This window comes from Miniopterus schreibersii (assembly GCF_964146895.1).
Source record: "Miniopterus schreibersii genome assembly, chromosome: 3".
Classification (NCBI taxonomy): domain Eukaryota; kingdom Metazoa; phylum Chordata; class Mammalia; order Chiroptera; family Miniopteridae; genus Miniopterus; species Miniopterus schreibersii.
The window spans coordinates 12,132,550-12,145,609 of NC_138103.1; the positions used below are offsets into that span (position 1 = coordinate 12,132,550).

Genomic DNA, 13,060 nt, shown 5'->3' on the forward strand with positions numbered 1-13,060 from the left:
TCAAAGAAATCATAATATATAAAAAAATATTTTGAAGTAAATAAAACCAAAACATATCAAAATTTATGGGATGCAGCATAGAGCAATATTTAGGGTGAAATTTATTGCTCTAATGTTAACAGTGGGAAAGTCTAAAATCAACGATCTAAGCGCCTACCCCAAGAAGCTAGAAAGAGCAAAGAAAACCCAAAGTAAATATAAGAAAATAAAAACAGAATAGATGATATAAAACAGAAGAGAAAATTGACAAATCAAAAGATGGTTGTCTGAAAAAAATCAATAAAGTTGGCAAAGCCCTACCTAGGTTGATCAGGGAAAAACAGATAAATATAAATCATAACTATCATACTAAGAGACAGGGTACTACATTATTACAGATTCTACAGACATTAAAAGAAATTAGGGGACTAATGTATTATGAACATCTTTATGCCAGATAAATTCAAGAATTTGGAAGAAATGGATTAATTCCTTGAAAAAAAAATTACCAAAATTAACATAGAAATGAAATATTTAAATTGCCCATACCTATTAAACAAATTGAATCATAATTTTCCAACAAGGAAAATTCCAGATCCAGGTGGTTTCACTAGTGAATTTCATCGAACATTTAAGGCATAAACAATACTAACCTTAGATAAACTATTTCAGATAAGAAGGGACGAAGGAATAATTCCCAAATAATTTTATGAAGCCAGTATATTCTTGATACCAAAACTAAATGACATTACAAGAAAATATATGACCCAAATCCCTCATGAATACATCAAGAACAAAACCTTAATAAATCAGATCCAGTAATATATAAAAAGTGTGATTAATACATTATGATCAAGTGAGGTTAACCTAGGGATATAAGGTTGGTTGAACATTCAGAAAGATGTACTTCATTCACATTAAGAGAATAAAGACAATCCCTAAGATCATCTCAATAGATGCAAAAAAGATATTTGACAAAATTCAGCAATCATTTATAATCAAAAGACTCAGCAAACTAGGAATAGTAAAGTAAGGGCCTTCCTCAGCCTGATGAAGGGTATCTTTTTAAAATACTACAACACCATACTTAATAAACAACTGAACGCTTTCTTCCACAGATCAAGAACAACACAAGGGCCCTAGCCAGTTTGGCTCAGTGGTTAAAGCGTCAGCCCTCAAACTGAAGGTCCCAGGTTCGATTCCGGTCAAGGGCACGTACTTCGGTTGCGGGCTCAATCCCCGGCACTTGTCAGGACACGTGTGGGAGGCAACCAATCGATGTCTCTCTCTCTCTCCCTTTCACTCTCTTTGAAAAGCAACGGAAAAAATATCCTCAGATAAGAATTTAAAAAAACACACACAAACATATGCATGTGTACTGGAGATCTCAGGCAGAGCAGTAAAACCAGAAAAATAAAAGGCATGCAGACTAGAAAGGAAGAAGTAAAACTGTCTGTATTCAAAGACGACATGACCCACTCTGGCCAGGGGGCTCAGTGTACACCAAAAGGTGGCGAGTTCGATCCCCTCCCGTCAGGGGACATCTCCCAGTTGCAGGTTCGATCCCATCGGGGTGCATAGGGGGAGGCAATCAATGTTTCTCTCTCTCTCTCCCCCCTGCCCTTCCTCTAAAATCAATAAAAAACAAATGAAAAACAAAGACAACATGAAAAACAAAGACAACATGACCTAGAAAATTCTAAGGCATCTACCAAATAGCAGAACTATGTGTATTAAGGTTACAGGATATGTTTAATACAGAAATTAAATTCTATTTCCCCTTATCAGCAAAAAACAAGCCAAACAATAATACAAAATCTAAAAATTAAACAGAAATGAAAATGAGAAACTAAGCAACCTGATTTTAATGCTTATTATATAAAGCTAAAGAAATGAGCAGATAGATCAATGGAACAGTCTAGAAGAGGGGTGATAAACATTTTTCTATAAAAGGCCAGTTAGTAAGTATTTTAGTTTTAGCAGGCAACAACCTATGTTTTCCATCCCTCATTCTTTTTATTTATTTATTTTAACCCTCACCCGAGGATATTTTTTCAATTGCTTTATGGGAGGGGGAGGGGGGAATATCGATGTAATAGACACATCAATTGGCTGCCTCCCGCACACGCCCCGACTGGGACTGGGGATTGAGCCTGCAACCAAGGTACGTGCCCTTGGCCAAAATCGACCCCAGGACCCTTCAGTCTGTGGGCCAATGGTCCAACCACTGAGCCAAACCAGGTAGGGCTGTGTTTCTGTTTTTGTTTTTTAATTTTTTTTAAAAAATCTATCTTTTATTGATTTTAGAGAGAGGAAGGAAGAGGGAGAGATGAAAACATCAACGATAAGAGAGTCAATGGGCTGCCTCCTGTGCACCCCCCACTGGGGATAGAGCCTGCAACCCAGGCATGTGTCCTGACCGGGAATCAAACCTTGATCTCCTGGATAATAGGTCGATGCTCAACCACTGAGCTACACCAGCTGGACTAGGGTTGTTTTTTAAACTATAAATATGACCCTGGCCGAATAGCTCAGTTGGGTGGAGAGTCATCTTGATATGCAAAGGTTACGGGTTCGATCCCAGGTCAGGGCACATATAAGACTCAACCAATGAATACATAAATAAGTGGAACAACAAATGGACCTCTCTCTCTTTCTCTCTACCTTCCCCTCTCTCTAAAAATGATTTAAAAAACACACACACTACAAAAACCATTCTTAGGTTGTGGGCCATAAAAAACAGTCGACACGCCAAATCTGGTCCATGGGCTACATAGCTTGCTAATTCCTAGACTAGAGTCCAGAAACAGACCTCTCTTTATCCAGTAAATTCTATTCCTAGTTATTTCTCCAAGGGAAATGAAAATTTGTATGTCCACACAAAGCCTTATACAAAATGTTCACAGAAACTTTATTCTTAATAGCTCCAAAATGAAAACCACTACAATGTCCACAAATAGGAGCCTGGATAAACAAATCACGGTATATTCACACAATGAAATACTATTTAGCAATAAAAAGAAATAATGCCTTGGCCGGGTGGCTCAGTTGGTTGGAGCATCGTCCTGTACACCAAAATGTTGTGGATTCAATCCCTGGTCAAGGCGTGTACTGGAGGCAACCAATCCATGTTTTTCTCCTCCCAAATCAGTAAAAACATATCCTCAGGTGAAAATTAAAAAAACACAAAAAATTACTGATTCAGGCAACAACATGGATGAATCTCAAAAACATGCAGAAAGCAAAAGCAGCCTTGCACCATAAAGTACATACTGTATGATTCCATTTATATAAAGTTTGAGAATGGGCAAAACTCATCCATGGTGAAGGAAATCAGTAGTGATTATTGGGACGGGGGTAGGAAGGACAGAAAAAGGGAGAAATAGAATGAAATACCTTGTATCTTGATAGGGTTGTGTGTTACTGGGGCACAAGTTTTGACAAATGCATCAAACTGTAACATTTAAGATCTGTAAATCTCTATGTAAAGTATACCTCCAATAATAAAATTAAAACAAAATATTTTTAAAATTAATACATGTAGGTCTTTAACTCCAGATCCTAATCGTTGACCTTTAGTTGGAAAGTAACAGGTTGACTGGTTTTTCTTACAAGTAATACTCTTCAAAGTAGTCACCAGGGAGCTTATTAAATCAAATATTCAATGTTGCTATTATGCAAAATATTCGTTCAGTTTGTTAGAGAAAATAATCAGTTATAAAGAACTAGAACAACAACAACACATGACTCCAACTTTGACTTTACAAAGAGATAATTATAGACAAAAGAACTGGTAGGGAAAACATAAAAAAAACGCTGAACTAGATGATAGGATTATGGGCAATGTGTTCTTCTCTAGACTTGCAAATTTTGTATAATAAGCATAAACTATTTTTATTATTAGAAAATATTCATTGAAAACATTAGAAAGTAGTCTCATTATCACTTCAAATATTTTATGGTTATCTCAAATCCTTTATGTAAGAAAGCACCTAGCCAACTAACCAATCTTCTCTAAGTTTTTCGGTAAACCCAGGCACTGTGCTAAGAACTTTACAGATATCTCCCTCGGACTCCTTGGTAGTCTGTTAGTGGGAGGTCTTTGCCGCTGTCCCCTCGCCAACTCCAGAACAACAGAGCCCTACAAGTCTTAGCTGTGTGAGTGCATGCATCTCCATCCACACTGGCCAGGCTGGTTTCCAGATCAGCAATGTCTGGAACACGGCAGCCAGCCCGATGGCCAGATGCCAAGTGACAAGACTATTGGGGGAGGAGATGACTCCTTCAACACCTCCTTTAGTGAGACAGGCACTGGCAAGCATGTGCCCAGGGCAGTGTTTATAGACCCGGAACTCATGGTCATTGATGAAGTTCACACTGATACCTACCACCAGCTCTTCCACTCTGAACAGCTCATCAAAGGCAAGGAAGATGCTGCCAATAACTATACCCGCGGATACTACACCATTGGCAAGGAAATCATTGACTTTGTCTTGACCACATCTGGAAACTGGCCTACCAGTGCACAGATCTTCAGAGCTTCTTGGTTTCCCAGTTTTGGTGGGGGAACTGGTTCTGGGTTCACCTCTCTGCTGATAGAACAGCTCTTTGTTGATTATGGCAAGAAGTTCAGGCTGGAGTTCTCCATCTACCTAGCCTCCCAGGTTTCCACAGCCCTACAACTCCATCCTCACCACCCACATCAGCCTGGAGCACTCTGTGCCTTCACGGTTGACAACGAGGCCATCTACGACATGTCATAAAAACCTTGATACTGAGCACCCAACCTATACAAACCTTAATTGCCTTATTAGCCAGATGGTGTCCTCCACTTTCCTTAGGTTTGGTAAAGCCCTGAATATTACTCTGACCGAATTCCAGGCCAACCTGGTACTCTATCCCCACATCCACTTCCCTCTGGCCACAATACACCCGTCATCTCTGCTGAGAAAGCCTGCCATGAATAGCTTTCTGTAGCAGAAATCAACAATATGTGTTTTGAGCCAAACAACCAGATGGTAAAGTGTGACCCTCGCCATGGTAAATACATGGCTTGCTACCTCTTGTACCATGGCAACATGGTTCCCAAAGATGTCAATGCTGCCATTGCCACCATCAAGACCAAGCATACCATTCAGTTTGCGGACTGGTGCCCCACTGGCTTCAAAGCTGGCATTAATTACCAGCCTCCCACTGTGGTACCTGGTGAAAACCTGGTCAGAGTACAAGCAGCTGTGCATGCTGAGCAATACCACAGCTGTTGCTGAGGCCTGGGCTCACCTGGACCACCAGTTTAACCTGATGTATGCCAAGTGTGCCTTTGTTCACTGGTACGTGGGTGAGGTCATGGAGGAAGGAGAGGTCCATGAGGACACGGCTGTCCTTGAGAAGGATTATAAGGAAGTTGGCAGATAGTGCTAAGGGAGCGAGTATTAACCTGTCTGCTGCAATGTTAACACTCCAGTGTCTTGGGACTGTCTTATTTCTGTTCTGTGAAGTTGCCCATTGTGTCCCAAACTTGTTCATGAAAGTATTGTTTTTATTTAAAAAAAAGAAAAGAAAAAAAAGAACTTCATATACACTATCTCATTTAATCAACAATTCTACGAGAAAGATATTATTATTATCCCCTTTTAATCTACACAATTATGAAAGGCAGGCACTACTATCACATCCTCATTAAAAAGAGGGGGGAAACCCAAGACCCAGAATGTTTATGCAATTTTCCCATGGATAATAATTAGTGGAGTCTGGAGTTGATCTGAGGCAGCTTACTCCAGAACCTAAGCTCTGCTTTTAAGCCCTTACTTGTACTGCATCTGGGGAAGGCAATCTCTGCTGCTGCTACTTCTACTACTACTAATATCCAGTTATGTATTATTTCACTTTATCTCATATAATCTAATTAAAATGTTTTAAAATGAAATAAATTTATGGATAATTATGTGAAGTTAGGGGTACCCTGAATCACATATTCTAAAGGACAACTATGATCACCTTCCATTAAGATTACGGTAATGAGCTGGTACAAGGCTGCTTAATATTTCTACCAATAACCTGTGCCTATAGGAGCTATATAAATCTTACAGCACACTGTATTAATTCAAAGCTTTCAGTCTTTTCATTCTATAGACAAACCATTTATTTCCATTGTGATCTTTTTTAAAAGTCCAAATTAAGATTTACTTAATATAACATTTTCTTGTTTTCTTTGCATTAGTTTAAGGATCAGATGACATTATATGAAAAAAGAAAAGCATCAGACAAATGTACATTATTTCTTTGTTATTAAATATTAAAAATGTCCAATTATCATTCCAAAATAGAGAAAGTGGATGTCATGCATTCCTTTAATAGCTGACTTGGCTCTACTAATTCTTCACTGTCTATATTCTGGCTAATCCATTCCGTTAGCATACAGGTTTACAGAGCCTGGTCCATGACCAGCATAACCAGGGTCACCAAGAAGCTGGCAAGAAATATAAATTCTCAGGCCACAGCCCAAACCCACTGAATCAGCAACTCTGGGGAGGGGCCCAGAATTCTGAGTTAACAAGCCTACAGTGATTCTTCTGGACACTCAAATCTGAGAACTGCTACTTTATCGTATCTGACCAAATGTTGGTTGACTAGGTCCAGGGGGTCTGGATCTAAATCAAAACCTTTACTCCTTAGGGAGAGCTGCATGCAAAATCAAGCTCTATGTATTCCGACCACTTTCTGAAAAAGAAAGTTTCAAAAACCTTATCACAAAATAAGCACTAATCTAACCCCCTGTGAATAAGGCTTACCATACAAATTATTTTGGTCCCTCTTGAGATTTGTTACTTGTAAGAAAGGACTAAAAGCATTTCTAAGGCTGCAAAGCACATTTTTATCAACCTTAGAAAGATTCTCAACTTGTTGGCCAGATATCACACCAGCTTTTGGCTTCCCTCTGCCACATACTCTGTGAGGAGCAACAGTTCTCAACACCTGTAACCAGGAGAATAACTTGAGTGTTTGTATGGCTAATAAACCCACTTAAATGTATCTTTTTTGCTTTCCTTCTAAAGCACAAGCATGTGGGTTATTTTCAGTAGTAAACTAGAATATACTACAAATATAGATAGATAGATAGATAGATAGATAGATAGATAGATAGATAGATAGATAGATAGATCTCAGATTTTGCTACTGCTGAAATAGAGAAATCATTTTTTTAAAAAATTATTGCCATGTTGTTGAATGGCTTATGTTTTCTATTTTAAATATTTTCTTTAAGAGTCACAAAAAATTAGGAATGAGCAAGGGGAAATAATCACAAATATTCAGAAAGTCCGAAAGAGACCCTTAGCTGGACTGTATGAGAGCCAATCCTGGTTCTGCCACTTACTGGCTGTGTGATCATGGGAAGGTTATTCACCTTTCCTCCATTCCGTGTGCTTTCATTTCTTAATATGCAATGTGGGAATAGTAGTACATAGTATCCACTTTATATTTTTAATGAGTAGAACAGTTAAATATTTCCAGCTTTTCTCTAAAAGTAAATTTAGACTTTTCTAAAAGAAAAATATACTGACCCAAAAGATGTAAAGCCTAAATGGGTCAATATTTACAGAAAATAGCAAGAGTGTTGTCAAAGATCTTAAGTCACTCCCTAGGAAAAAAAGCTTCAAGCCTATACAGTTGTACAAGTGAAGTCTCTCAATTCTTCAAGAAAAAGATCATTCAAATGCTAAACCATTCCAGAGAATGGATGTGAAAGGCTTTCAAACTCCTTAACCAAGTTAACATAACACTGATATCAAAACTTAACAACACACAAAAAAACACTATGGATCAACCTCATTATTGGTTATTGAGAAGCAAAACTTCTAAATGAGAGACTAGGAAATAAAATTTTGCAATACAACAAACTTTTAATTTCACAATTACAGAGATGGTTCAATTTGATGTAAGGATACCTACTGAGATACTATGTCACATAAATAAAACAAAACAGAAAAAAAAAATCACAGGGTCATCACCACAGATGTCAACGAAAAGGGATGTGATAAAACCCATCTTATAAATGAAGACATATTCCCCAATTTTAAATGACTGCAAACCAAACCTCACATTATACTTAATAAGTCAGATCCAAGACAGGGATGTCCAAGAGCATAAACACTGGTAGAAATACTGGTAAGGAGAAAATAAAATTATCAATAATTCAAAAGATGACTGTCTACTAGGAAAATCCAAGAGAATCACCTAAAACAGTATTAGAATAAGAGAATTCCATAAAGTGGACAAATTCCCAAAATGACATATATACAAATAACATATATACAGCAATATCTTTTCTATATTAAAACAATAGTAAGTTAGATGATGAAATAGAACTCATTCCCAATAGCAACAATAAATTCATTAATACATCCAGGAAAAAGCTTAATGAGAAAGGTGTTACCTATATAAAGAAAACTATACTATACTTCTAAGCAACTAAGGCTCCATGAAAAGACAAACTTGCATGTATATGATAAGACAATTCAGGAAGCCACGAAATCGATAAAATGTAAAATTCCTCCTTAGGTGATTTAGAAAGTTCAATACAATCCCAATCAAATCCCATGAATTTTGTTTGTCTGTTTTTAAGGATTTGAAAAACAGTCCTAAAGTTGATCTGAAACAGTAAGTTCTCAGCTGTGGCTGCCATGAAAATCATGAGGAACTACAAACTATATTAATGTTCCTGCCATATCCCAGAGATTCTAACTTAATTGGTCTGCATCACATTTTGATGTGCAAGTAATTTTGATGTGCAGACAGGGTAGAGAACCATACACCTAAAAGAGTATCTTAGAGGAATGGCAAAGAAAATACTGAATTCTTAAAAAAGAATAAAGGGCAACTAGCTCCATTATATATTAAAGTCATTATACAGTTAGGACAATAAGTTTCTAGCACAGAATAAGCAAAGATCAATGAAACAAAGAGTCTCCAATTAGACCCAAATCTTACATATGTGAGAACTAAACAAAATATATCAAAAATGGTGTGTCATATTAATGGGGAAAAAGCTGTATCAGCAATACCTAAATAAATGGTACTGGGATGACTATAAATTGGAAAAAAATTACACAGCTAGATATTTATAACTCACTCAAGCTAAAGTAAAATCTGAGTTAAAGATCCAAGGTATAAGGGGAAAAAATACACAAGGATATTTCATAATTCTATAATAGAGAAAAAGTTTTTAAATATGACATAAAACTTAAAAACCATAAAGGAAAGAAATGGATAAATTTATTTCTATAAAAACCAAAAACATCTACAGTCAAACCTTGGTTCTCGAACATCTCCATCTTGAAAAATTCCTAATTCGGTTCTCGGCTAAGTTCTTCAAAGAAAAAAATATCTAGGTTGTCGACCAAAACTTCAGTTTTCGACCTGACAACCCTTTCATGCCGATACCTCAGCATGACAAAAAGCTTCTCTCAGGCCACAAACAGAGGAGAGAAAGTGAGTCAGTTTACCTTGCTGTGAATATTTTTCATGTTGTTGTCGTAGTTGTTTGGGTTTTGTTTTTTGCTTTTGTTGCTGGTGAAATGGATGATTTGCACAATTTTAAAACATAAAGAGGCCATCAAGAGTGTTAATGTTGCTAAGAGTGTGAAAGAAACAATGATCACAGGCAACTGAAAAGGTAGAAAAACTTGTGGATTTGGATACACAAAATGCTGGCCTCCAGACAGACACTCCTGGAACTAGTGCTGAAAGTGATTCATTTAAGGTTAGCAGGGGGTGGTTTGATAAATTTAAGAAAAGAAGTGTTTGTTTATAGATTAAACAGTACATTAAATATGTACTGTATGTAAGAAAGGTTAAAATGGGATCATTTGGGGGTCTGGAACGGATTAATTCAATTTGCATTATTTCTAATGGGGGAAAAATGATTCGGTTTTCTAACAAATTGCTTCTTGAACAGTCTTCCGGAATGAATTAAGCTAGAGAACCATGGTTCCACTGTCCTTGGTAAAAACACATTTATCGCCAAGAACTATCCCACTGTAAAGCTGTATGGTCATATTCCTAGTAAAACAGACTTTAGCTAATAAAAAAAGGAGGGAAAATTTGCACTTATTAAAAGGCTTAAACCTTTACTATACAAAGAATATTAAGAATCTAAAAGAACAACGAAGAAAAGGGGAAACAATGCATCAGAAAAACAAAGAATGTGATTAATAGCAAAATACAAATGCCCATGAACTTCTGAAGAGATACTTAGGAGACAATTTGCCTAAGAGAATGGCAAATCAGTAAAAAGTGACATCACTGATGGTGAGAACTGACAGGGACTCATCTGCTGCTGGTGAGAGTGTAATTTGCACAATGTTTTTGGAGAGCGGCAATATCTATGCTTATTTAAAATGTCAATATCCTTTAGTCCAGAAATTTTATTCCAAAAAATTTATCCATCAGATATAGTCACTCAGATGTACAAAGATGTAAATACAAATTGAAACTGTAAAAACAGCAAAACACTGGAAACAACCTAAATGTCCAGCCAATGGGGCACTAGTCCTATAAATTATGATATACACAAATCAGAAACTACTACTACATCATATCTAGTAAAAAGGACTGAGCGCTCTATCTAACGTGGAATAACTTCCACCTTACATTGTTAAATGGTGGGAAGGAGGTGCCCCCGCCCCCAAAGATAAAGAGAGGGGGAAAGAGGGAGAGAGAGATTGGTTATACTGCAGTACTCTTTATGTTTAGGAAGAATATCTACACATACACCTCACTATACCTCTATATGCACAGACTACCTCTTGAAGGATAGATAAGAAATAGTCGTCTTTGGTGAAAGAATTTGGGAGAACCAAAGGTCAAGAATTAAGATAGATTAACTTTTCATTCTTATTCTTAATGCTATGTGCATGGGGAGTGGTGGTGGTGGTGTTAAACCATGTATATGATTACTTTCTAAAAACAAAACTTCTAACAAAGTCTTTGTTAACTTCACTTTTCAGAATCTACCCCATGATGCGTGTGGATATGCCTAGACAAGGATATATTCATTGCAGCATTGTTTGAACTAATGGAAAGTCAAAAATACTCCAAATGTTCATCATAGAGGAATAGATAAATAAATTATAATGCATCATATAATGAAATACTTTGCTCTCAGTAGGGGGGAAAAATCTGTGTGCACTGCCCGACTGGGCGTGGCTCAGCGTTGAGCGTCGACCTAGGATCCAGGCGATCGGGGTTCGATTCCTGATCAGGGCACATGCCCAGGTTGCGGGCTGCAGCCGATCAATGACCCTCTCATCATTGATGTTTCTATCTCTCTCTCTCTCCCTCTCCTTTCCTCTCTCTGAAATCAATAAAGATAGATTTAAAAAAAAAAGATATATTTAAAAAAAAAAAATTTGTGTGCACTGACATTTGGACATACGTATATAAGTTACATGTATGCTATTAGGTAAAACAGCAAGGTGCTTAGTCTGGTTCCATTTGGTATTTAAAAAGGGTGTGTGTTAACTACTTCTATGTACATATATTTATTATCTGTAAGGTGTGAGGGGTTGTTCTTTATATTATCTGAGTTATTTTATAGAAAATGTGCACTTCCTGTGTAATAATTTTTAAAACAAAATTATCTTTCAAAAAAGTTTCTTTTCCCGTGTGCGTTTTAAAATCTTCCTTGGCTCTGCTATCATGTTATAGAGAAGAATGCCTTAAAATGAACTTGTCTCTTGCTCTTACTATTTGCCCACCACGATTAATTCTTTTGTTCCATCCAAAGGCCATGACAATCTTTCAAAAATGCCGGTCCCGCCAGGCCGGGTGTGGCTCAGCAGGTAACATCAACCTAGGATCATGGTTCAATTCCCAGTCAGGGCACATGCCCAGGTTGTGGGCTTGATCCCCAGTTGAGGGCGTGCAGGAGGCAGCCTATCAATAAGGACTGTCTCATCATTCATGTTTCTGTCTCTCTCTCCCCCTCTCCCTTCCTCTCTGAAATAAAGATATATTTTTTTAAAAAAAATTGCCAGTCCCACCCCTCCTTCACTATCAGCCTCTTCGCAATACCTATAGGCAACAGAGAGGACTACCCTCACAATGCAAATGTAGCTCACTTTCCACATAGTGAACACTTGCAAAGTATTGTTTGAAAGAAAGGTCACTCTGTGTACAAAGGAAAGAACCCCAGGAGAAAACGAAAAACCTAGGTAAACAGAAGAACATCAAGTGAGAAAGATGAAATCAGCAAAGTCCAGACTGCAGGAAACTCCCCAGAACAAAACAAACAACAGAAAAAACACCAGATTCTTCAACAAATAAATTGTAAGGATCTTAGAGATTAATAGATTCTTAAGAGTCCCATCAATTGACTAAAATATGGGTCATTCAGATTTTTAAAAATAATCTGAAAAAACAAATTATTTCAAAGGAGGCCACTGGAAATTTGAATATTTAGTGGACATTTGACAACGAGAAGAAACTGCTCATGCATTTACATGTGAGAATGGCACTTATGTTTGGGTATGCCAAGTCTAACTTTCAGGAATACATATTATCAATGGCTAAGTATGGTCAGGGGCTCAAAACTGTTTTCATGAAATACTAACACATTTTTTGCTTTTTCACCTTCATTCAAAACAACACAGAGTTGTTTTCCAGAGGCTCTATGACATGTGATGTCACTGTGCTTAATGTCTAATGGAACGTATACTTGTGTTTTAAGTCTCTGTTTTAGTATCCAGTGCAGCAAATATTGATAGATATAATACACATTTTAAAGAAATTTCCTTACGGCCCTCAATAGTTTTTAAGATTATCCAGTAGTCCTAAGACCAAAAAGATTGAGAAGTCTTGCATCATGCTACTATGTCTACTTTTGTATATGATTTAAATTCTCTAAAATAAAAAGGTTTTTGAAACTGGGTAGTATGGAGGGGGATGATGAGTGAATTAATAAGGAACAAACATCAATCTACCCAAGAATCCTAAACCCATCAGAAATCCTTTCTCAAAACAACCCTAAAAGGCCTGTGCATCCACAGACCCCTCTTCAAATGCCAAATTGAACTAAAATTTA

The 13,060-nt window shown here is 37.1% G+C and overlaps 1 protein-coding gene and 1 pseudogene across 6 annotated transcripts in view; one reads left to right on the forward strand and one right to left on the reverse strand.

Moving 5' to 3' along the window:
* CREBBP (CREB binding lysine acetyltransferase) overlaps positions 1-13,060 on the reverse strand; it is a 133,551-nt gene that overhangs the window by 94,478 nt on the left and 26,013 nt on the right. The window lies entirely within an intron of this gene.
* Positions 4,146-5,394, forward strand: LOC308554425 (tubulin alpha-1C chain pseudogene; annotated as a pseudogene). Its single transcript has one exon. The product of its transcript is annotated as a tubulin alpha-1C chain pseudogene (transcript).